Source organism: Mobula birostris, chromosome 5, assembly GCF_030028105.1.
Source record: "Mobula birostris isolate sMobBir1 chromosome 5, sMobBir1.hap1, whole genome shotgun sequence".
NCBI classification, from domain to species: domain Eukaryota; kingdom Metazoa; phylum Chordata; class Chondrichthyes; order Myliobatiformes; family Myliobatidae; genus Mobula; species Mobula birostris.
The window spans coordinates 115,829,360-115,850,973 of record NC_092374.1 but is presented as its reverse complement, the minus strand read 5'-3'; the positions used below and the strand labels follow the sequence as shown (position 1 = coordinate 115,850,973).

The following is a 21,614-nucleotide window of genomic DNA, read 5'->3' as shown; positions in this document are numbered from 1 at the left end:
AGGAATGAAAAGGTTACCTTATGAGGAAAGTCTGGCAGCTCTTGGGCTGTATTCCCTGGAGTTCAGGAGAATGGGGGGGGGGAGGGGGGGCAGAAATCACATAGAAACATTCCAAATGTTAAAAGGCCTGAACAGATTAGATATGGCAAAGGTACTTCCCATGGTAGGGGAGTCTAGGACGAGAGGGCACAATCTCAGGTTTGAAGGATGTCCACTTAGAACAGAGATGCAGAGAAATTACTTCAGTCACAGGGTGGTATATCTGTGGAATTTGTTGCCACGAGTGGCTGTGGAGGCCAAGAGATTGGGTGTATTTAAGGCAGAGAGAGATAGGTTCTTGATTAACCAGGACATCAAAGGGTATGGAGAGAAGGCAGGGGAATGGGGATGACTGGAAGAATTGGATCAGTCCATGATTGAATGGCGGAGCAGTCTCAATGGGCCGAATAGCCTACTTATGGTCTTATATCTTATGGTCTTATGCTCTAATTGGTCCGTCAGAACACCTTCCAATAACTTTCCTACTACTGATGTTAAGCTCAGAGACCTTTCTTAAACAGCGGAACAGCATTAGCAATCCTCCAGTAATTTACCTGTCACTAAGGACGATTTAAATATCATCTGGAGCAACACAGTAGCATAGTGGTTAAGCACACTGCTTTATAGTGCAGGTGACCAGGGTTCAATTCTTGCTGCTGCCTGTAAGGAGTTTGTATGTTCTCCCTGTGACAGCATGGGTTTCCTCCAGGTGTTCTCATTTCCTCCCACAGTCCAAAGTCGTACTAGTTGGTAGGTTAAATGGTCATCGTAAACTGTCCCATGATTAGGCCAAATTAGATTAAATTGGAGCATTGCAGGGCAGTTTAACTCGAGAGGCCTATTCCACACTGCATCTCAATAAATAAATCAATCTCTGCTAGGGCCGCTGTAACTTCTGCACTTGGCTCCCACAGGATTCAGGAGAACACTGTCAGGCCCTGGGGATTTGTCCACCCTAATTTGCCTCAAGACAACAAATACGTCCTCTCTGTAATTGGTATAGGGTTCATTAAGTCGCTGCTGTATTACCTGACTTCTAACGACTGTGTCCAATTCCTGAGTAAATACAAATGTAAAAAAGCCGTTGAAGGTCTCCATCTAGATGCAAAGAGTTCCCCTATACAAACATCAATTTCAAAAACTGCCTTGCCAAGAAAGCAAAAATGAGATGCCAACATACTTTTTAATTACTCCTAACTACTATAAAGAATTTAGCATTGAACTAGTACCAGGCAAAGTTCTGTTGAAATTTAAGCTTCACGTACAGATCTTATAGTGCACATAAGGGAGTTTCAATGTAATGCTCATGGATTTTATATTCCAGGAGCAGTTACTACATATTGTTCCTTCACCCCATTTATAAAATGAAAGAATCAATCTGTTACAAATAATGAATGCCCTACAGCTATTACATGGAAAAGCAGGTTGGTTTTAGCCAAGTACTGACTATGTTGTAAAATTTTACTTGCAAAACAGCAACTATAAGAAAATAAACTCAATTATATATTTCCATTTCTGGAGTTATGAAAGCTGACTCAATACTTTACAGAAGGGAAAACAGCCTTGTAATCCTACATTTCTGTCAGCTGCACTTAACCAAGACATTTAAAAGTATACACAGTACGCATACAGAAAAACATTTATGTTTTGCAAAATTTAACAAAGCTTGACTTCATCCATGGCGTCAAGAAAGGAAGTTTCATTGCTCCAACTTGTGTCTCAGTCTATGTTAGCAAGATGCTGCATCTCATTTCCAATGAGCTTCTAGCCAGAGTAAAGTTAACCTATAGGATAACGGGAAGCCACTTAACCTTCATCTCCAGACCAGAAGCATAGTCACTTCAACTGCATGGTACCTACGATGCTAATGATGCACATATCTGGAGGCCAAGCCCCAAGTAATCGTGGACAACGTTCAATAAAACATAGAAAATAATGCACTTGAGCCAATTGTTCAGCTGCACAACATCCTTTGACAAAAAAAGTTTATATTGAGTCCATGATAAATGTGGACAACCTCCCACAGGAAAGGTAGACACCAACATTATTGCCTTATCTGTACTAACATGATATTCAGCTGTTGGGGGCAAAGTTGCTTAAGTGTGAGATAACCCTGACAATAACTCAACATCAGCATCTATGAGCTATCAGTCACTTTCATTGTCCAGTGTCCTCCACAGCAAGGCTATAAGCAGGTATCTGAAAGGGCACCGAGAGTTACCACCAGTACTGATGCTGAAAATTGCACCATCTCAATCTAGCTTTACAGTTTTGAAGACTACACAAATGTAGACTATTACGCAAAAAGATTACATGATATACACAGAATTCAAGAAAAATGGCATCAGATAGAAGCATGAAACTTGCCTCCAGACTACGCAGGTAAAAGCTTCATTTGTAATTGCTTTAGATGGTTGATTTCCTCTCAAAATAAAACAATATACTTTATCTTGTCAGTTAATATAACCTATAAATTACAAATGATTTGTGACTAATACCAAAAGTTTTGACACTAATTGAGAACGTAATAATTCACTGCCTCTATGATTTTCACCAACTGTTTATGTGAATTGAACTTCACTGACAAAATTTTCAAATCATAAACTGTTCTGAGAACAGTTACCATGAGCACAGAGGATATTATGACATCATTTCAACATTATGATGTATTATAACTGCACTGTTGACCAAATAATTGCAGCCGTATTAGCATTTCAGCAGCAAATACAGAAAAATTTTTAAACAATATCAGAGGTTGAGGACAATGAAAATTCCTACATAGCAAGTACATGGCTATGTTATAAAATGTTACTTCCAAATCATCCACTATAACAAAATAAACTATTGTAGTGTTGTGAAAACTGACTCAATATTTCACAGCAGGGAAAACAACCCTGTTATCCTGCCTTGCATACATTTCTACCAGTTAACAAAGACATTTAATAGTATACACAATACACATGCAGACAAGCATTAGCAAGCATTATGTTTCCAAATCTGTTTCTCTAGTAGCATCTCAAAATTGTTTCATTGCACAAGGTGAAAAAGTCACGAAGCACTGACACAACATTCCATGAGTCATGGAAAATACTAGACAGACCTTTACCTGAGACACAAGATCTACTTATTAAATTGAATTTTGCATTAAGAGTAGTTCCCTTTTGTTCAAAAAGAGTATCTCTTGAGATATTACTAATATCACAAATTCTTATTAAAATACCTTTCAATGACATGCAAAAAATTGGATTCCAGAAATCTGAAATTAAAACAAAATGTTTGAAAAATTTCTAACTTGCAAGTTGAGGAAATAATAACGGCACAATGCAATACAAAATGCAGTAAAACTCCGATAATCTGACATCCATTACTTGGAAATTTTAACAGCTTGCTCATCCACTAGGTTTGGGCCAGGTGACCAGAATATGAAGAGTGTACAGCCCGAGCCTGGACTGTAGACCAGATGGGCAGCTAGAAATGTGAATGGACTTCAGAACACCAGCAGTCAGAAGCATGGGTAGGTTTGCAGTGCATGCTTGTTTCTACTTTAAGAAAGAAGAGGTTCACTAGAAAATGAATGATATTACCGTGTAATAATAGGTAAAATTGCAATACAAATATAATGCAATATAATTAGGAATATTTTTGGAAAGTTGGCAAAAATTTGCTGAACCAGCATTGAGTCCCAAAGGTGCCAAATCATTGGAGTGTTACTCTGGAATGGTCCAGAGCTGAAAAATAGCAAATGCAATCTCTGCCACCAAATGTTATGTGAACAAATCTAAACTTTTTTGAGCTCAACTTGGCTTTAGGAAGTATGCAAGTTCCTAAGGAAAGGTAAGATGAACTTCAATAGAGCATAGCAGGTGTTAACAGTACCAGGTTTTTTGATTATCACAAACAAAAGAAAATCTGTAAATGCTGAAAATCCAAGCAACACATACAAAATACCAGAGGAACTCAGCAGGCCAGGAACCATCTGCGGTAAAAAAGTACAGTTGACGTTTCAGGCCAAGATGCCAACTGAACTTTATTTTTTCCATAGGTGCTATCTGACCTGCTGAGTTAGAAACACAGAAAACCTACAGCACAATACAGGCCCTTCGGCCCAGAAAGCTCTGCCGAACATTTCCTTATCTTACAAATTACCTAGGGTTACCCGTAGCCCTCTATTTTCCTAAGCTCCATGTATGTGTCCAGGAGTCTCTTAAAAGACCCCATCTTATCTGCCTCCACCAGCGTCGCTGGCATCCCATTCCACACACTCAACACTCTCTGCATAAAGAACTTACCCCTGAATCTCCTCTGTACCTACTTCCAAACACCTTAAAGCTGTGCCCTCTCATGCTAGCCATGTCAGCCCTGGGATAAAGCCTCTGACTATCCACACGATCAATGCCTCTCATCAACTTATACACCTCTATCAGGTCCCCTCTCATCCTCTGTCACTCCAAGAAGAAAAGGCCAAGTTCACACTATTGTTACGTACCCCGTAACTGGGTTGCCAAACCAGCAGAAATGGATCACTCAGTTGGAGTCTGGATTACTAGAACTAAGAAAGTTTTATTAAAGAAACAAGCAACACAGTACTCTAATCAAAAGGATAATAAATGCAACAGTTCAGCAATGATAAACACACATGTACACAGAATTAAGATAACAGGATCAATCAAGCTCTATCGTTGTCTGGGGTAAATGACCAGTTTCAAAGTGACACAAAGTTCTGTTCAATTTAGTTCAGTTCAGTTCGCAGACAGTGGGGGGGAAGGAGGGAGAGAGCAAAACGAATGAATATTCAAACGGCTTCCACACACAGACCTTCGCAGTCAGCTTTCGTGCGAGCCCTTTATGATGTCATCTGAGGTCACCGACCATGACCCCTCCGTTTCCAGATACGATCGTTTCTCTGCGGTGAACCCGGCACCCAGACAAGGGTGGACACACACCAGGTTCCCGCCAATCATGCCTTTCCACCCTGTGCGTCTATGGCTTGTCCCGCGACCAGCCGTCCAAAAACTTCCCACCGACTTGTGGAAGACGCACTGCTTCCAGGGTCTCGTTACCTCGGGGTGTTGTGTGTGTCCTGCCTTAGCGAACCTGTCCCTTTTTATCCCCCTGCTGGGGTATCGCCTGTCCATCACTTCAAACAGTTCAGGGTTCAAAGGGGGAGCCGATCTTGACAGCTCTCCTTCCGTTACTCTCTCCCGTCCCTTCATTAACATCTCCAAATGCTGCTCCATTGTTTTCTTTATCTCTCTCTCTCCTGAAGACAGGTGGCAGACCAACTGCTGATCCCACTGGTGCCAGCACAGGACAGCTAACATCTTAATCTATGTGTATTCTTGTCACACTATCTATTATCATAAGGCATGCTCCCCAATCTAGGCAACATCCTTGTAAATCTCCTCTGCACCCTGTGAGGCGACCAGAACTGAGCACATTACTCCAAGTGGGGTCTGACCAGGGTCCTATAGAACTGCAACATTACCTTCGGCTCTTAAACTCAATCCCGCGATTGATGAAGGCCAATGCACCATATGCTTTCTTAACCAGAGTCAACTGCGCAGCAGCTTTGAGTGTCCCATGGACTCAGACCCCAAGATCCCTCTGATCCGCCACACTGCCAAGAGTCTTACCATTAATACTATATTCTGCCATCATATTTGACCTACCAAAATGAACCACCTCACACTTATCTGGGTTGAACTCCATCTGCCACTTCTCTGTCCAGTTTTGCATCCTATCAATGTCCCACTGTAACCTCTGACAGCCCTACACACGACCCACAACACCCCCAACCTTTGTCATCAGCAAATTTACTAACCCAACCCTCTACTTCTTCATCCAGGTCATTTATAAAAATCATGAAGAGAAGGGGTCCCAGAACAGATCACTGAGGCACACCACTGGTCACCAAACTCCATGCAGAATGTGACCTGTCTACAGCTTCTCTTTGCCTTCTGTGGGCAAGCCAGTTCTGGATCTACAAAGCAATATCCCCTTGGATCCCATGCCTCCTTACTTTCTCAGGAAGCCTTGCATGGGGTACCTTGTCAAATGCCTTGCTGAAATCCATATACAGTACATCTACTGCTCTTACTTCATCAATGTTTAGTCACATCCTCAAAAAAATTCACTCAGACTTTTAAGACACGACCTGCCTTTGACAAAGCCATACTGACTATTCCTAATCATATTATGCCTCTCGAAATGTTCATAAATTCTGCCCCTCAGGATCTTCTCCATCAACCACTGAAGTAAGACTCACTCGGTCTATAAATTTCCTGGACTATCTCTATTCCCTTTCTTGAATAAGGGAACAACATCTGCAACCCTCCAATCCTCTGGAACCTCTCCCGTCCCCATTGATGATGCAAAGATCATTGCCAAATCTCCTCCCTCGCCTCCTACAGTAGCCTGGGGTACATCTTGTCCGGTCCCGGCGACTTATCCAACTTGATGTTTTCCAAAAGCTCCAACAGGTTCTCTTTCTTAATATCTACACGCGCAAACTTTTCAGTCTGCTTTAAGTCATCCCTACAATTGCCAAGATCCTTTTCCATAGTGAATACTGAAACAAAGTACTCATTAAGTACCTCTGCTGTCTCCTCTGGTTCCATACACACTTTTCCACTGTCACAATTGATTGGTCCTATTCTCTCACTTCTTATCCTCATGCTCTTCACACAAGTGTAAGAAAATGATTTTTTTTTTACTCCCACATCCAAATTTGAGCTACAGCTATAAAATTATGGTTGTCCAGTTAGGAATAAAAAGATCACACTGATTTCACAACATATTATGATTTGATTATGTACTTCAAAAAGGTTTCTTAAATTGCAGCTGAGAGCTCATATACACAGTTCCTGTGGAATTAGTGTGCAAGCAGGATGCCCTGAACTCCACCTCCCAAATGTCTCGCCCAACCAGCACACCTGACATCCAGCCAAGGACACATGCCAGCTAAAAACAGCAAGGTCCCTGGATCAGGTAGTATCCCTATAGCAAAACCTAACAAATTCACATTATAAAGCAGGAACTTAAGCACTGAAGACAGTACAATTTAGAACACATCTACATGAACTTTTCAACACTATCAAATAAACTGCTGATAATAATAAAAACTTACAAATATAGATTCCTCCACACAAGCATTGCTAGCACAGTACTCAGAATTACTAGACTAAGAGTTATACTTTTACTAGATTCAATGGTGATCTGGTAATCCCATACAGATCTTGGTTCAGACTCTTTAAAATTACATTGACCTCAAAGTAACCTATCCAATTCAAAATAATGAAAGTAAATTGCAAGGAGCTGCTGCAGGGATACCAACAGAGCAGCAATGGCAAGAGCTTCTGGAAAAAATGAGGAAGGTGCAGGACAGATGTATTCCAAAAACGAAGAAATACTCAAAACGGCAAAATAGTATAACCGTGGCTGACAAACAAAGTCAAAACTAATGTCAAAACAAAAGAGAGTGTATACAACAAAGCAAAAATTAGCGGGAAGATAGAGACTGGGAAGCTTTCAAAAATCTACAGAGAGCAACTAAAGGAATCATTAGAATGGAAAAGATGAAATATGAAAGCAAGCAGGCAAACATAATCAAAGTGGATAGTAAAAGCTTTTTCAAGTATGTAAAAATAAGAGAGATGAAAGTGCATATCCGACTGCTAGAAAATGAGGCTGAAAGAATAAGAACAGGGGCCAAGGAGATGGCAGATGAAATAAATGAATATTTTGCATCAGTCTTCACTGTGGAAGACACTAGCAGTGTGCCAGATATTGTTAATGTGTGAAGGAAGAGAAGTGAGTGCAGTTACTATTACACAGGAGAAGGTGCTCAAAGATCTGAAAATCACTTGGACCAGATGAATTGCACCCTAGGGTTCTGAAAGAGGTAGCGTTAAGAGGCTAAGGAGGCATTAGCAATGATCTTTCAAAAAACACTGATGCCAGAGGACTAGAAAATTGCAAATGTCACTCCACTCTTTTAGAAAGGAGGAAGGCAGAAGAAAGGAAATTAAAGACCAGTTAGCCTGACCTCAGTGGGTGGGAAGATATTAGAGTCAATTGTTAAGGATGAGGTTATGGAGTACTTGGTGACACAGGACAAGATAGGACAAAGTCAGCACGGTTTCCTTAAAGGAAAATCTTGCCTGACAAACCTGTTGGAATTCTTTGAGGAGATTACAAATAGGATAGATAAAGTGGACGTTGTACCTTTGGATTTTCAGAAGGCCTTTGACAGGGTGCCACACCTAAGGCTGCTTACCAAGTTAAGAGCTCATGACTCTACAGGAAAGTTACCAACATGGTAAGAGCATTATCAAGAGAAAATCTGCAGATGCTGGAAATCTGAGCAACACACAAAATGCTGAAGGAATTCAATAGGCCAGGTAGTATCTATGGAAAAAAAGTACAGTCGACATTTCGGGCCTGCTGTTCCATTGACTGATTGGTAGGGGCAGTGAGTGGGAATAAAAGGATCCTTTTCTGGTTGGCTGCCAGTGACTAATAGTGTTCCATAGGGGTCGTTGTTGGGACCGCTTCTTTTTATGCTGTATATCAATGGTTTAGATGATGGAATAGATGGATTTGTTTTCAAGTTTGCAGATGATATGAAGATTGGTGGAGGGGCAGATAGTGTTGAGGAAACAGGTAGATTGTAGAAGGACTTAGACAGATTAGGAGAATGGGCAAAAAAGTGGCAAATGAAATTCAAAGTTGGAAAATGCATGGTCATGCACTTTGGTAGTAGCTATAAATGTGCAGATTATTTTCTGAACAGAGGAAAACCTAAACTCTGAGATGCAAAGGAACTTGGGAGTCCTTGTGCAGAACACCCTAAAGGTCTGGGAATTCTGGGAATGAAAGGTTTATCATATGAGGAATGTTTGATGACTCTGGGTTTGTACTCGCTGAAATTTAGAAAGATGAGAGAGGAGCTCATCGAAACCTTTCAAATGTTGAAAGGTCTAGACATAGTAGGTGTAGATAGAATGTTCAATGTTTCCCATGGGGGTGGGAGGGGAGCCTAGGACAAGAGAGCACAGCCTCAGGATAGAGGGACATCCATGTAAAACAGAGATGAGGAAAAATTTCTTTAGCCAGAGGGTGGTGAATTTGTGGAATTTGGTACCACATGCAGCTGTGGAGGGCAGGTCACTGGGTGTACTTAAGGCAGACTGATAAGCTTTTGATTGGCCATAGCATCAAATGTTACAGGGAGAAGACCGGGAAATGGGGTTGAGGAGGAGAAAAAGAAACGGATCAGCCATGATTGAATGGTGGAGCAGACTTGATAGGCCAAATGGCCTAATTCTGCTCCTATATCTTATGGTCTCATATTGTAAAATAAAGTTGTAATATACTTTGAATATGTTTTTATACACTTACCACCATGGACCACATATTAACATTCCTACTTACAAAGTTAAGCCCTGCTATAATTAAGTTACCCACATATTTGAAATAATTTAGCCAACTATTAATTCTTAAGTTATTTTCCAACCAACAAGTACTTTGAAGAGAGAGTGATATTTTAGAACTTTTCTGTATGGTATGCAAAAAAAAATATGATCACTATTTAGTCAGTGGGTGCCGTCCCGAATCCGGGGATGGCGGCAACGCACCTCCATCTTCTTCCACCTTGCGATAGCACTGAGTACAGTCTCTCCTTGGCACCGCCCGCCACCACCCCCGTCGAACTCGAGCCCGAGGCCGTGATGGCCTCCAGCCGCTTCTTCGAACTTGGCCCTTCCTTAGGCCGAGGCCTTGGGCAGGTCCAGGCACACGGTGTAGTGCCCAAGTTCATCATGTCTCTTCTAACTAGGTGCATAGCATAACGATTCGTAGATATGTGGCAAGGCTTTAATCTCTTCCACAGAAGATGGCCGTTGGCTCACAAGGAGCTCATCTGCCCTTTGTCAGGTTTTTTTTTAAAAAAGTCCTGCTGGGTGTCCTCGCATCCTCCTCACCAGACTAAGTCTGATGGGGGAGCCGGCCCAAGTCGCCGACCACTCGACCACAGCCCCTGGCCGAGTGCCAGGCGCCCGCCCCCTGCCAAATCTTTCCAAGTATCCGGTGCCCAACCGAAAACCATGGTCGTGCGGCTGGCGACCAAACCATATGAGATTTAAAACATCATATATTCAAAAAAGCAGATACAAGTCAAAACTGCGAATGAGAAAATCTGCAGATGCTGGAAATCCAGGCAACACACACACAAAATGCTAGAGGAACTCAGCAGGCCCAGTAGCATCTATGATTGCAAATACCATCGGTATCAATTAACAGCAGAATTAGACACCAAGCAAAACTGGAGTGATGGCAGCAATTTACTCAAAGGTTGTCTACAATACAGTGTTGATAATATTGAAATGTGTTTAGACACTGCATCATTACCAGTTTTATTTAAGATGATAAATCGTCAAGGGTATAGCAGCTAGTTAGAAATTTTCAAATTTACATTGCAATCAAACAAAGCTTCATCTTCATTGCTCTAACTCGTGTCTCAATCTACCTTAACAAGATGCTGCACCCCATTTCCAATGAGCTTCCAACCAGAGTAAAGTTAATGTACATAACAACAGAAAACTGCTTAACCTTCATCTCCAGACCAGAAGTAGAGTCACTTCAAATGTAGGATACAGACAACACTAATGATGTGCATTTCTGGAGGCCATGTCCCAACTAATCATGGTCAACTTTCAATTATAGAAAATAATGCTCTTGAGCCAACTGTTCAGCTGCACATGATAATGTGGACAACTTCCTACAGGAAAGGCAGACATCAACATTATTGCCTTATCTGTACTAACATGACGTTCAGCAGTTGGAGGCAAAGTAGCTTAAGTGAGAGACAGCCCTGACAATAACTCAGCATCGGCATCTACTAGATATCAGTCATTTTCATTGTCCAGTGTCTTCCTCAGCAAGGCTATAAGCAGGTATCTGAAAGGGCACCAAGAGTTACCACCGGTACTGATGCTGAAAATTGCACCATCTCGATCTAGTTTTACAGTTTTGAAGACTACAGTTATTCCCCGAGTTACAAACGTCCAACTTACGAACAACTCGTATTTATGAATGGCCTGCCATAAAGCATATTACATTAAAAAATTTGTTGGCTCAAGGAAGGAGAACGCCATCCACCATTTTAAGTCGGATCACATTGCCGTTATCACTGTGTTGAGTGTGTAACTTTGTATTTGGCTTAAATTTTTCTTAGCAAAATTCACCCTGACCTCCCCCTACTTTCCAGTCAGCACTGCCCCCACTTGTCCCATTTAACCTATCTCCGTGCGGGTGGACTTTAGGACCCAGGGAAGCTCAGGACCCACCGCCCGCGGCTGCTCCTGAATCCGCAGTGTTTCTGTTCCGTTGATGGAAAACAATCACAATTGAAAATAAAGTGGAAATAATAAAGCAATCAGAAAGAGGTGAAACGCCTTCAGTCATTGGAAAAGCATTAGGCTACAGTCGGTCAACGATTGGAACAATTTTAAAGGATAAAGTGAGAATAATGGAGCATGTGAAAGGCCCTGCCCTGATGAAAGCTACAATTATTACTGAGCAACGCAGTGGTTTAATTATTGAAATACTGTACATACGCTTAAGTGTTTTATATGCATAGAAAGGTAAAATACTTGACTAACTGACACTAAATACTGGATGTACCCGTTCCAACTTACATACAAATCCGACTTAAAGATGGACTTAGGAACAGAACTCATTCGTAACCCGGGGACTGCCTGTACTTAAATGTAGATCATTATACAAAACAGCACGCGACACATACAAAATTCAAAAGAAATGGTAATCAGATAGAAACATGAAACTTGCCTCCAGACTATGCAGGTAAAAATTTCCTTTGGATGGTTGATGTCCTCTCAAAATAAAACAATACACTTTATCTTGACAGTTAATATAACCTATAAATGACAATGATTTGTGACTAAAACCAAAAGTTATGACACTAGTTGAGAACGGAATGATTCACTGTTTAACATCCAACTGTTTACGTCAATTGAACTTCACTGACAAGATGTATTTTCAAATCATAAACTCTTCTGAGCAGAACAATTACCTTGAGCAGAGGATATTATGACATCACTTCAATATTATGACATATTATAACTGCATTGTCCAGTAATTGTTGACCAAATAGTTGCAGCTGTATCAGCATCATTTCAGTAGCAAATACAGCAAACCCATTTATATGAAGTAGTATCACCCCAGTGACCTCAGAAGTTGAGGACAACCAAACACTACACATTACAATTTTTCTCTTTACTGTGTCATTAATGAACAAGGTTCAAGGAGATGTCCACATATTATTTGAACAAGATTACCAGGATTGGGTGCTAAGAAATTTTTTTGCTAAGAAATGCAATTAACTACACTATATCTGCATCCCTATATTAGCAGCTGGAACATTAATCAACAGGACAAAATGAAGTCGTATGGGAATTTGCATGCACTAAATTATGTTTTTTTTCCCCCCGGGGTAGAAGATGGGAATAGAAAATAAATAAAAATCAAATTAGGGCCCTTTAGAGGCAAGAAATGAAAAACCTGTTTGCAAAAAAAAAATGTCTGTCAGGCACTGTCAACTCTAAAGTATAAAGAGGTATAGGAAAGGATAAAATAAGGTTTTAAAATGTTGCAATTTCTATTGCAAAATTCATTACAAAAATGTGATAGTACTTATATATAGTATTTGCAAATGTGATTACAGTACTGCATGACAATTAAGTTTTAAGTCACCTAACTATGTATCTTCATGCTATTTTTAAAATAATGTTGAAAATAAAGGTTATTTTTAGGATTTAGCCACTTGATGGCAGCATAACATGACCACAATCAGTGATTCACACTTTCACGACCTTTGTTAGATAGCTTTGTACTTTAAGGTGATGGCTGAAAGCTTAAAACATTGTACTAAAATCATTCAAAAATATATCTCTACCTCTTATTTAAGCTCATGATACAAGCCTTGATCTCTGTCACAACCCTTAACCTATTTTTATTGTAGCAGCTGTCCTGAACATTTTATTTGTTTCCCTATGTGAAATTTTTGGACCTGTCAGAGGAGGTACAAATTGAAAATAGTTCTACGTCTGCAGTCAGATAATTTGGATGAGAATGTTGTAGGCATGATTGACTAGTTTGCAGAAAACACCAAACTTTAGGGGCACCAGGGCAGCCTAGCAGTTAGCACAATGCCATTTCCTCCTACAGTCCAAATACTTACCAGCTGGTAGGTAATAACTGGTCATTGTAAATTGTCCTGTGATTAGAATGGGATTAAATAGGAAGACTGCTGTGTGGCACAGCTCATTGGACCAGAAGGGCCTGTTCCACACAGTATCGTTAAATAAAAATGGTGGGGTGGTTAAGTAGAACCTACATCAATTGGAAAAGAGGGCAAAGGATAGCACATATGATTGAACTCAGAAATTTTGGATAAACCAGGGCAAAGCAGGTGAAAGAATTCTCACCCTGTCTCTTGCAAAAACGCCATCCCCTTCTCGCAATTCCTCCGTCTCTGCCGCATCTGCTCTCAGGATGAGGCTTTTCGTTCTAGGACGAGGGAGATGTCTTCCTTTTTTAAAGAAAGGGGCTTCCCTTCCTCCACTATCAACTCTGCTCTTAAACGCATCTCCCCCATTTCACGTACATCTGCTCTCACTCCATCCTCTCGCCACCCCACTAGGAATAGGGTTCCCCTGGTCCTCACCTACCACCCCACCAGCCTCCGGGTCCAACATATTATTCTCCGTAACTTCCGCCACCTCCAACGGGATCCCACCACTAAGCACATCTTTCCCTCCCCCCCCCCCTGCATTCCGCAGGGATCGCTCCCTACACAACTCCCTTGTCCATTCGTCCGCCCCATCCCTCCCCATTGATCTCCCTCCTGGCACTTATCCGTGTAAGCGGAACAAGTGCTACACATGCCCTTACACTTCCTTCCTTACCACCATTCAGGGCCCCAAACAGTCCTTCCAGGTGAGGCAACACTTCACCTGTGAGTCGACTGGGGTGATATACTGCGTCCGGTGCTCCCGATGTGGCCTTTTATATATTGGCGAGACCCGACGCAGACTGGAAGACCGCTTTGCTGAACATCTACGCTCTGTCCGCCAGAGAAAGCAGGATCTCCCAGTGGCCACACATTTTAATTCCACATCCCATTCTGACATGTCCATCCACGGCCTCCTCTACTGTAAAGATGAAGCCACACTCAGGTTGGAGGAACAACACCTTATATTCCGTCTGGGTAGCCTCCAACCTGATGGCATGAACATTGACTTCTCTAACTTCTGCTAATGCCCCACCTCCCCTTCGTATCCCATCTGTTACTCATTTTTATGCACACATTCTTTCTCTCACTCTCCTTTTTCTCCCTCTGTCCCTCTGAATATACCTCTTGCCCATCCTCTGGGTCCACCTCCCCCCCACTCCTTGTCTTTCTTCCCGGACCTCCTGTCCCATGATCCTCTCGTATCCCCTTTTGCCAATCACCTGTCCAGCTCTTGGCTCTATCCCTCCCCCTCCTGTCTTCTCCTATCATTTTGGATCTCCCCCTCCCCCTCCAACTTTCAAATCCCTTACTCACTCTTCCTTTAGTTAGTCCTGACGAAGGGTCTCGGCCTGAAACGTCGACTGCACATCTTCCTACAGATGCTGCCTGGCCTGCTGCGTTCACCAGCAACTTTGATGTGTGTTGCTTGAATTTCCAGCATCTGCAGAATTCCTGTTGTTTGAGGTGAAAGAATGAATGGTAGGGTTCTGGAAAATGTTGCTGAACAGTGAACAAGGAGTACCAGCACACAGGATCCTGAAAGTGGCATCACAGGTAGTCAGGACAGCAAAGACAACATAGTACATTTGCCTTCATAGGCTGAGGCAATGAGAACAATAGTTGGGACATTTAAACATAAACATGGAATAGGCCCTTCCAGCCCTTCGAGCTGCGCCACCCAGGAACCCCGATTGAACCCTAACCTAATCACAGGACAATTCACAATGACCAACCCACCTGGTACATCTTTGGACTGTGGGAGAAAATTTGAGGACCTGGTGAAAACCCACCCATTCCATGGGAAGGACATACAGAGACTTCTGAGAGGATGCTGGGATTGAACTCCGAACACTGACATCCCGAGATGTAATAGCGTCAAGCTAACCCCAGTGCTACCACGGCGCCCAACCGTGCCATCATGTCATACGAAACATTAGTTAAGCTGCACTTATATCAGCATTACATAGAAACTAAATAAAATTCACTTTTCTCAGAAAGCAGATGGGTTCTTTGGAGCATTATTCAAAAAGGCAGTCTCCATAATTTAGCAAGCAGTAAAGACTTTGTTTTTGAGGCCCTCTGTTGATCGGGATCAAACACAGATGATGCATACCAACTGTGTGTGACAGATAGATATTTTATTGATTCCAAAGGAAATTACAGAGCCACAGTAGCATTACAAGTGCACAGATATACAAATATAGGTAGTAGGCAGCCATCAATCCCAGGAGATATGGATTTGCACCTCTGATGGACCGTGTCCTCTCCAGAGTGCAAGCCTAGGTGGGAAGATTTGAAGAACCGGCTGTTACCCATGCAGCGGGTTCCCCCTCTCTACGTCACTGATTTAGTCCAAGGGAAGGGCAAGCACTGGTACAGTTCAGCACCAGTGTCGTCACAGGGGTAGCCAAAATGAAGCTGTAAACAACATCAAGCTGCCTTAGGGACCCCAGCTCTGGATTTCTTCCTCGGGGTTTACTTCTGAAGCCTATCCCATGGGTAGGTATGGCCGCAAGGCAGCAGAGGTTTAAAATCAGTTCCCTTTCTCTATACAAATATTAGAGAAGAAAGGATAAAAAATAAGTTACCTGAAACAGTCTAACAGGAGGGGGTCATCACTTCCCTGAGTATAGGTTGCCTCATTCTAGAACCTAATGGCAGGGCAGTACGACAAGGAAAGTAAGCTGTTGCCCATGTTGCAGGCTCCTCCTCTGCATGCAGTTGATGAATAGAAAGGAATGGCAGAGACGGATACAGCTTACCAGCAGTGTCACAGGAGTTCCCAGTCAGCACTGAACTCAATGTAGGACTGTCTCAGGGACTCCAGCTCTGAACTTTTCCTTGTGTTTACGTCCCAAGTCTTCCCCATGAGTGCGTATAGCTACAAGCCAAAGGTCGTTGACATCAGTTTTCCTTCTCCTACATGAGCTGCCAATCACAGCCGATGAGCTCCATCTGCCCAAAACGGCTGGTTTTAAGGAGCCAGTAACCCAACTTTGCCCCTTTTCCTGTCAGAAGAAACTGTTCCACCACGTTCAGTAGCCAAGCTGCATGTGAAGGCCAGGAGTTTGACTGGTTGTCAGAGGCTATTTGAGGCACACACCACTGGGAGCATTTAATAGATAGCGCAAGCTAATCTCCGCTACCACCATGGCTATAACAACAATAAGGATCCAGTAAAAGCGACTAGAGATTAAAAAAATATATATTCACAATAAAATATACAGTGCATCTTAAATAATAGTTATTCAGGATAATTACAAAGCAGTGCTTTAACATGCTGATGCACAATGAATAGAAAATTGATGATCTAGAGCAGGGGTCGGCAACCTTTTTGCCTCTGTGGGCCAGATCGCATATTAATGAGCAGATGGTGGGCCAGATAAATGCCATAAAAAACTTGAAATATCGGAATTATCCATTTAAATACATCGAGTTATGTTTTGCCTCAAATTAATGAATAAAGCATGCTAGAAAATCATTTGTGCTTAACCAAGGATGCCAATTAGTAATCAAAGAACTCAGTATAGTTGCAATTTATTTCAATCAAGGCATCTTTTGAATCTATTAAAAGGACACAAAGAATCTTTAAACATAAAACATATGAACATGATGCATTGAACGGTGGTAAATTAAGTATAATAAAAAAGAAAATTTAAATGCAAACAGTTGATAAATCAATGTGAAACTTGATGCTGTTTGTTGCTTGAAAGCTTCTCAATATTGGGTGTCAGACTTGTTGATGCCAAGATGGGCATCAGTCAATCTTGTTCTCAAATGGTTCTTGGTGTGCTTCATTTTTGAAAGTAATTGCTCACACAGAAAAGTGCTGCCAAACAACGATGCCATCTATTTTGCATAGTCCACTAAGTTAGGGTACTTTGCACTTGGATGAATATATTTTCTACAGAAGTCAAGCACTGACACATCTTCAGAATGAAATTTCAATCTCAATATGTCGTCACACTGCATCTCAATCAATTCCATTTGAAAAATTTCTGATGCAGTGTCCACTTCCACATCAAAAGGAGTAGCAAATAGCTTGAACTCATTTGCATGCAAGCAAAAATCAGCAAAACGAGATGAAAACTCTTTTCTCAATTCTTGGACCTTTGTCTCATTTTTAAGGCAAATGAGACAAACTTGTTTCCCAGTTTGCTTGATGAAGAAATAATCTAGTGTCCAAGTGTCCTGGAAATTTTGGCACTCAGTGTCTACCTTCTTGCCTTTTGCATTCATTGCCGTTGGAACTTTTTTCTTCAATTTTATTTCGAAACATGAGTTGTTCAACTAGTATCGTAGCACATGTAGATACAGGTGTCCCCTGCTTTTCGAACGTTCGCTTTATGAAACCTTGCTGTTACGAAAGACCTACATTAGTTACGTGTTTTCGCTAACAGAAGGTGTTTTCACTGTTACGCAAAAAGGCAGCGCGCGATAAAAGTAGCACGTGCTCCGAGCAGCCAAGCTCCTCCCCGGAACTGCATTCTAGCCGGCATTCATGCCTGTGAGCAGCCATTAGCCAGATGAGTTCTACGGTATCGGAAAAGCCCAAAAGACCTCGTAAGGGTGTTACACTTAGCGTAAAACTAGACATAATTAAGCGTTTTGATCGTGGTGAACGAAGTAAGGACAAAGTGAGTTTGGCTTGTGGAAGTTGACAAAGATGATGTTGAAGAGGTTTTGGTATCCCATGACCAAGAACTGATAGATGAAGAGCTGATGCAATTGGAAGAGGAAAGGATAACCATCGAAACCGAATGCAGTAGCGAATGGACCGAAAGTGAAGTCCTCCAGGAACTGAACGTGAAGCAACTGCATGAGATGATAGAAAAATGTACGAGGATAAGCAGTCAAGCATACTGTCGTTTTTCAAGCCTTCCACATCAGCCACAGCAGACGACGAACCTCGACCTTCGACATTGAGGCAGGCAGAGATAGAAGGTGACCTGCCCGTCTTGATGGAAACAGACGACGATGAGATGACACCCTAGTGTCCCACCACCCCGACACCCGGACCGATACACTGCTGCAGAGAATGCAGCGGTAGCCGAGGCACACCCAACACATCTTTAAGAAAAAAACCAAAATAAAGAAGCTAATTAATTAGGTGCCACCCTGCACATAATTAATTAGCTTGTTTATTTCGGCTTTTTTCTTAAAGATGTGCAGGGTGCAACCCGGCTACCGCTGCATTCTCTGCAGATCAGTATCGGTTCGCTACCTGGAGGTTGAGGACCACTGTACCACCCCAACCTCCGGCGACTCAGCCTAACACACCACCATCAGCGTGCTCGGCACTCTCTTCCCAATTCCGGTAAGTGATACAACACTGTGCATACATTATTTCTACTTTATATAGGCTGTGTATTTTTATGTGTTATTTGGTATGATTTGGCAGCTTCATAGCTTAAAGGTTACTGGACAGAGTGTTTCTGCCAACAGCGCTTGTGTGAGATTTTCGCTACGGAGAACAGTGCGGCAATGATTGCAGAAAAGTATTTCTACTTTATATAGGCTGTGTATTTATCATATCATTCCTGCTTTTACTATATGTTACTGTTATTTTAGGTTTTATGTGTTATTTGGTATGATTTGGTAAGTCATTTTCTGGGTCTGCAAATGCTCACAAATTTTTCCCATATAAATAACAGGTAATTGCTTCTTCACTTTACGACATTCCGGCTTACGAACTGTTTCATAGGTATGCTCTACCTTTGGATGGCGGGGGAAACCTGTACCTGGATATTTAGCGTGGATTTCTTGTTAAAACACAGTGACGCTGTTTTTGTTTACAAATTTGAACAATCCCATCTGAAAACCTGCATGTGCATGGAGAGTATCTAATACATATTAATAAGGTAGTCTGCCTTCCCGTCAATCGTATATACCAGTGTTTGGTTAGGAACAAAACGGAACCTGGGGCCAGTGTAACAAGACACCATGGATGTCCATCAGTGTGGTCGCATAAAACACTCAGATTAAGGGGGGGAAAAAATGACTCACGGGCTGGATAAGCATAGTATCCCAATATTTGCTCGCAAGCTGGTCAAAATACCTTCGCGGCCGGATTTGGCCTGTGGGCCGTAGGTTGCCTACCCCTGATCTAGAGTTATAATGATTAAATTTATGAATGCTAGGGCAAAATTAGTAGCTTAGTTTAAACGTGGAATGTAACAGGGCAGAGTCAATTTAACCTGTTTCTGGGGGCAGAACAGAAACATAAAACATGCACATGATGCTAATATGAATAAGCTCAACTTGTTTGAACTGAGTACTCATTATGCAATGTGTACTAAATGAGCAAAATAAGTTAATTGCAAATGCCTAATCCGAGAATGTAGAGGTAGAGAAAATGTTGAAAGAAATTTTCATTTCAATCTTGTACGAATGCTGATATTGCTCTAGTTATTTAGACAAATTACAACAGATGATAAGATGGTAAAGTAAGAGCAAAAGAGCAAGAAATATCTGTTAAGTAAATTAGTAGGTCTAAGAGCAAAAGCTCCTAAACATTAGCAGATTCACTTGTTGTCTTTTAAAGTTCTCTAGGTTCTGAAAAAGTCCCAGCAGACTAGAGAACAGAAACAGCACTATGAAAAGAAGAAAACAATATGTTTACATTAGTTGTCACAAAACTTTTGGATTTTATTATCAAGTGATAACATGACACTTAGAAATGCCTAATATGATTAAGCAAAACTATATTAAACTTCAAATTTCAAAGTAAATTATCAAAGTACATATACGTCACCATATACAACCCTGAGATTCATTTCCTTGCAGGCATTCACAGTAAATACAAAAAAACCATAAAATTAATGAAAAACTGTAAACAAGACAGAACAATCCACCTGCAAAAGACAACAGTGCAAATACAAAGAAAATAATAAATAACCAATAATTATCAGGAATATTAGATTGCCAAGATATCACCAATAAACAATGGCAACGTCCCACGACCACATACAATACTTCTAAATGTACCTCTTTTGAATTACTCTCACTGCAATCTTTAGCAAGTAATTTCCTTTAAGCAATGTACTTTTAAATCTTAATAAACTACAGATTTTATGGTCTTCTGAAGGACTCGGCGGACCTAACTTTCAAGCAAGTAGGTACAGAACCTTAAGTGGATGAAGGCTCATCACCATGGTCAGAAGTGAGGCAGGAAGGGTGAGGAACAACTCCAAGCACTGCTGAAATGCAGAAGGATGAAGGCCTCTCTACCAAGTATCATGCTAGCAAATGTGTAATTGCTAGAGAACTCCTGCGGGCAGGAATGCTATATCGAAGAAAAATGAGAAATTGTGTCCTGTATCTTACCGAGATGTGGCTTACTCAGAGTATGAAAGGTATGCCGATGAGACCAGAAGATTTCTTGATACACAAGATGTATCCAACTACATATTCAGAAAAGGCAAAAGGTAGAAGTGTGTGTTTTAAGGTAAACTGTGTGGTTTTGTCGTACACTTGTTCCCCCCGACCTTGAGCACTGAAGTCATAGTCATACTTTATTGATCCCGGGGGAAATTGGTTTTCATTACAGTTGCACCATAAATAATAAATAGTAATAGTAATACTACTATTGCTATATCAAATGCCAACCTTTATTTACCAAGAGAGCTCTCCTCTGTAATCCTGAATGCAGTTTACATACCACCAGTGGTCGACTATAATTGAGTGCTTGAGATCCTGCACAATGTCATCTCCAAACATGGAACAGTCCATCCCGTCGCATTTCATATCATAGTTGGGGACTTCAACCGGCCTGTTTGAAGAAACCCTGCACAATTACCATCATTATACAACCTACAGCACCAGAGGTCCCAAAACACTAGACCACTGTTATACTATAAGGAACGCCTACCATTCAATGCCCAGACCACATTTCAGTAAATCTGATCACTTGGCTGTCCTTCTCCTACCTGCATACAGGCAGAGGCTAAACAGTAAAGCTCAAGAGATTAGGACAATAAAAACGATGGTTGCGGGAGGCAAAGGAACAGCTCTGGGATTCCTTTAAGTCAGTGGACTGGGTTCAAGGACTCAACTGTGGATCTGAATGAATTGGCGATGGTTGTCACAGACTTTATTAAAACAGCTGCAGATGAGTGTGTCCACACAAAATTATTCAGTGTCTTCTCCAACCAGAAGCCCCAGAAACCACGGTATCTGCAATCTGCTGAGGGTTATGTCGGAGGCATTCATCTCCGGTAACCAAGAAAGTTAAAAGAGGTCCAGGTACAATCTCCGTAAAGCC

At 41.6% G+C, this 21,614-nt stretch overlaps 1 protein-coding gene across 7 annotated transcripts in view; it reads right to left on the bottom strand.

The window, feature by feature from the left end:
- spopla (speckle type BTB/POZ protein like a) overlaps positions 1-21,614 on the bottom strand; it is a 184,669-nt gene that overhangs the window by 78,779 nt on the left and 84,276 nt on the right. Inside the window, exon 1 of one of the 7 annotated variants that reach the window (XM_072258602.1) lies at positions 14,666-14,729. The exons of the other annotated variants lie outside the window; for them this stretch is intronic. The gene's annotated coding sequence lies outside the window, so the exon portion shown is untranslated. Of the gene's footprint in view, positions 1-14,665; positions 14,730-21,614 lie in introns of those variants that run through there. 7 annotated transcript variants of the gene reach the window in all.